The sequence below is a fragment of the Malania oleifera genome, chromosome 13 (genome assembly GCF_029873635.1).
Source record: "Malania oleifera isolate guangnan ecotype guangnan chromosome 13, ASM2987363v1, whole genome shotgun sequence".
NCBI classification, from domain to species: domain Eukaryota; kingdom Viridiplantae; phylum Streptophyta; class Magnoliopsida; order Santalales; family Ximeniaceae; genus Malania; species Malania oleifera.
In genome coordinates this window covers 46,266,379-46,271,496 of record NC_080429.1, presented here as the reverse complement: position 1 = coordinate 46,271,496, position 5,118 = coordinate 46,266,379, and the positions used below count along the sequence as shown (strand labels likewise).

The 5,118-nt window shown below is 39.0% G+C and overlaps 1 protein-coding gene across 1 annotated transcript in view; it reads left to right on the top strand.

Annotated features, from left to right (window-relative positions):
* Positions 1-4,675, top strand: part of LOC131146463 (isochorismate synthase, chloroplastic-like) — a 24,141-nt gene extending 19,466 nt beyond the window's left edge. Inside the window, exon 16 of the mRNA XM_058096084.1 lies at positions 4,336-4,675. The gene's annotated coding sequence lies outside the window, so the exon portion shown is untranslated. The remainder of the gene's footprint in view (positions 1-4,335) is intronic.
* Positions 4,676-5,118: the final 443 nt, after the last annotated feature.

Genomic DNA, 5,118 nt, shown 5'->3' with positions numbered 1-5,118 from the left:
CCACACAGTCATAAATCAGCACCACACAAAAACGAACAAGCATAATAGGACAATCACAACTATGGGACCACAACCAACCACGGATTAGGTGAAAACAACTCACTGATGATCTAGCACTGCCACAGCCTTACAACTGAATATCCAAATGCTGTGCCATGGCCTCCAAAACCTCACAAAAAGGGAATTCAACAAAACTTAAATAGAAATTAACGGAATACCCCACGTGCATGTCAAAAAAGGTTGAATTTTTGGACAGCATAAACTGGCCTAACACGTTTATCAGGATTTAGTCTAAAGAAGGATCATACCATTACAGGAAAAAAAAAAAAACTGGCCGGTGTGTGGGTCACCCTGCCACAATTTGGCCGGCGCATGGGTGGCATGAGGTGTCCGCCGTGTATGGGTATTTGTGGGGATCGGTCGTCCTTGGGGGGGGGGGGGGGGTGGGGGTGGTCTGATTATGGGTGTATGGTGTGCTTTGTTTGACTAAATATGGGGTGGGAGGTGGATCTGGGAAGTACAGCCGTGGGAGTGGTGTTTTCCGGCTACAGGCTAAGGGGGAATAGATTTAGATGAATTACGCTCTAATACCATGTTCACGATTTGGTTACAAATGACTGACCTAACTGTGAAGCTAGGTCTCCCCTTCTATTCTAAAATACAACATTAAATACATTCTAATAGACAATAATAACTTACTAACTCTCACTACTTAACATACTAAACACACTCAATATGGAGTTGTACTAAAGACATATAGAACCTCTAACATATTCACACCTATGTATCAAATAGACTCTAACTTTTAAGCAACATTTTCAAATTAAATGTCCATGTAAATGTTGTGGTTATGGTTTTTGGTTTATCTATTGCACTGTTAGTGTCCTCCACAGATTGATATTAAAAATTGTACTTTTTCTTGTTAAGTCATTGGGCTTTGGTGTTTTGACATATAGTGGTTGGCTTGGTCTTATTGACATTTCTTCTCTTGAGTTGGATAGTCCTTGCCTATGCTTGTGCTTGTCTCAGCTCTTAATATCCACTTAGATAGGGTAAAGGCTGCAGTGAATTAGATGATTGAGTAAAGAATCTGTCACTCAATGTCTAATAGTTTAAAAATCTATGCTGCTTAAGATTTTTCCCACCATTGATTCCTGATTGAGGGCTGTTTTCTTTTAAGTCACTTATACAAACTTGGTGAATATGCCAGAACGAACTGTTTTCAATTCATCGGAAATCTCTACCCATCTTTAAGTGAGGCATTGGCTGGAACTCGTGCTCGCGGTGGATCAAATGATTTAGATTTCAAATGAATCTCGACTGACCTTTCCAGGTCAAATACTCTCTTGAACTTGTGGTAAAATAGTTCATGGTGATGCATCATTTCCTTTTACACTTTTTCGATTATTTTCTCATTCGATTTTTGGTTTTTAGCACTTTCCGTATCATATTTGTTTTGTTAGTTTTTGGTTATCTATTTTGCAGTCCAATGACGCACCTTGAGTTTACTATATTACGAAAAGCATAACAAGGAAGTGGAGGGCAAGTTTTTTTTCATTTTTAAGTGTGTCCTTCTGAAGAATCTCCCCCCCCCCTTTATGTTGTCCATCGCAATTTGTTTGATTCACTATTGCGCGTGATATGTGCGTAGCAAAGATATATTTGCTTGAGTTATCTAATGTTGTACAGGCCATATGACCAAAATATCTACCCTTTTCTTTTTGCATCTATGTGTAACTGGGTATTGGGGTTAACCAAATAAATGCAATCTGTAAACTCCTATGGTCCAAACATCTACATGCCCGACGTGACAGCATGTTAGAAGTGCAGATGACGAGGTAAAATAAGTAACTGAAGTAACTTTTATTTGAATAACCTGTTTCGTCTTTACATACACCATATCTCCATGATGCTTCGAATTTGTTTCTATTGCTAGCTGTTCTGCTCTCTTGAACTCCTAATGTTCTGAATTTATGCTTGCCATTTTTTTTTTTCCTTTTCCAGTGTGTGAATGATTTGTAGTTTTGACTTTGTTGGAAGATCATCTTCCTTTCCCCTGCTTAACTTCGGATAGTTCTGGAGTTGTTGTTTTCTTTCTTTCACCTCCCCACCTCTCTGTCTCCTATTTTTCAGTTGGCATCTTAATCCCTCTTCACCCAAGTCAGCAGTTTGTGGATTTTCCTAAGAAGAAGCACGGCTTCTTATTGAAGAAACTGGAATTCACATCATTTTTATTCTTACTAACTGTTTTGTTTGCAATTTAATGAATGTTTGGTTCCGAATTAATTTTAATTGTGTCATTTTTAACATTGGCGAGAATTTACCTGTGCCTCTATATGAATAAGTACACATAGGCAGATTACATTAAACTTAAAATGAGTATCATGCATCGTCATTATTATTTTTTATTTTTTTTTGGTAGAATACAACTTTTTGCTCACTATTTTTTTAAGATAGCTAATATTCCTCAAAATTATTCAATGAACCCCACATTGGAAAATCACCACCGAATTTTGACCCTTGAATCCGAGCCTATGTACTTTGAAAGTAAATGAAAAGTCATGCTTGCACAGAGCAGAAATTCTTGTACTATGTATTAGCCTTTTTATTCATGCTAATTCCGCCTTTCCTTATTGAATCATGCAAGCTAAGTAATCATGTATATATCTAATTATTGTTCATATATTTGTTGAAACTGTTGTTTTCTCATTGAAATTCATTAATAACCTTTTCTGTCTGCCTATTTACCTGTGGCAGCTTGTGTTGGATATGACTGTAAGTGTAAATTATCTTGGTTTTCTTTTAATGTGTTTAGAGATGTTGACCGGGGAATGTATGCTGGACCTGTGGCTGGTTTGGAGGGAAGAGAGACTGAATTTGCTGTTGGGATCAGGTCAGCCTTGGTACGAAAAGGTGACTTAAGTTACATCCCTTTTTGTTTTTTTGTTTCTTTTTTTTTTTTGGGGGGGGGGGGGGGGGGGGGGGGGGGGGGTGGGAAGGAGGGGCTGGGTTGCGGTGGGGCATTGCCTTTCTGTGCAATGCTCCCTCGGCACTCCTACCGTGTACAATCTATGAATAGGCCAGCATGCTAAGACTTGAAGGGCATGGAAGCCACAAGAACAGGCCATAGGCCAAGAATGGAAGGGCATGAAAGCCCGCAAGCCACCAACCACCACAACAATAATGTATATACAAGGAAATTAGGCATAAATGCCAACACCCCACAAGGTTAGATCCCGTCTCAACAATGGAAGATGGGGAGGTGAACCACATTGCCAGCTGCTGGTTCAGTTAGTTCTCAGTCCTTGGCTACTAGCCTACCATTCTGAGCAAATACGAACTCCTCATTCGGTTGAGAAGTGGTCTCCACTTTCTATTTTTTCTTTTACAATGCCTACAGTATATTACGGACCAAGTTGAATCCCAGGGTATTGGTGCATTAATTTATGCTGGAACTGGGATAGTGGAAGGAAGCAATGCATCTCTAGAGTGGGAGGAGCTGGAGCTGAAGACATCTCAGGTCTTTATCCCTCTCTCTCTCCCCTCGTGTGTGTGTATGTGTATCTTTATGTTGCCTGTTTATGTGATTGTGTGGTTTTGCCAATGCATGTTCGCCTATATTTGTTTGCACAATTTATGGCATTGCTTCATTTATTGGTATTATGAGGGATCCCATGTGTGCTAATGATGCTTTTATGTGTTTGTTCTCTGCTGCAGTTCACCAAATTGATTAACTTGAGATGCCTTTCTGTAGAGAGCAAGAAATAATAATGTGGGGACTATCGATCAAAAGGTTAGTGATTCTGAAATGCAATTCGGGTTGCCTCTTCTCACTTAGGATGGATTTTCCTTCAGAATAAAAGGATTTAAAATATAAATTTGTTTTTAGTGCCACAACTGTTTCTGTGGACAATACCTGGATTTTTTTTCCCCAAAGAACATTCTCGTTCCAAAAAAAGGGCTTTTGGTTGCTGGTGGCAGGCGAATGAATGGCTGATGGAATCACGAGTTTCAAGACCATGAATAGGGATTTCCAGTCTCCTGGAATTGGCATGAGCTAGTAGGAATTTTTTGGGCAAAGTATATGAACTGTCAGCTTGTTTTAATTCCCCTTCTCTTTTAATGAAAGGTGGAACAGTAGTCCCTTAGGATACAGCCCTATGGTTCAACTATGGGACTTCCATCTTGGAGGGTTCAAGTTGAAATATTGGGATTGGGTGGGGCTTAGGTGGAGGACTTTTTTTAAAGTTGTTGATTCAAAGACGATTTCAGGGTTTCAATCAAAATCAATTTTTTTTTTCTCTGTATCACTAATGACTAATGTGTGTTTGACAGATGTCCTGAAGAGATCAATGTCTCGGAATTTGTTAAATTGAAGATTATTTCAGCCAAATGATTCATTTTTGGTTTTGATGGTGTTGTCTTGAACTTCGGCACCTTCTTTTCAGCCTTGCTATGAAGCATAGAGCTCATTATCATACATGTTTTGAGTGAATGAATTGCCAAGATTTTTTATTGTTTTTGGCTGGTTTGGACCATTTTTTTGTAATCATAATTGCCCTATGTAAAATCATGCGTTGTTTTTAGTTTTGTAATTTGCCTTGTGTACACCCAACACGGGATCTTTGGTAGAAAGGTTGAACAGTTAATGGAAGTTTTTGCTTTTCCTTTTTCATGTTATCCTTGTAGTGAACTACATCAAGTGTGAGCTCTCTTCTTATTGCTGTTATTGTCATTTTTACATGTCGTTGCTTGTTGAAATATCCTGCTTACTAGCGACTCCCACAGGTGGCATATAGCTACATTTATATTGGTGAACTTTTTGGTGATTGATCAGGTATACCATGGCCCATACTGAGGCATCAATGGCGTGTTTGGAGGTTACTCACTAACCACCATTGCCAGCTTTGTCATTTTATAAGTTTTGGAACATTTTGAGCTCTGAGGGTTGCTTGGCTAATTTGAATTAGCTTACCATTCTAAACATGCCATGTCCAAGCCCCAAGTTAAATTTTCCCTAGAAAATTCCACTGAAAGCGATTAAATTCATTAGTGGGACTGCCACTGATAGAAGGGGGAGCAGTTTGCTGTCACTATTGCTAGCTGAAAAATGACTTA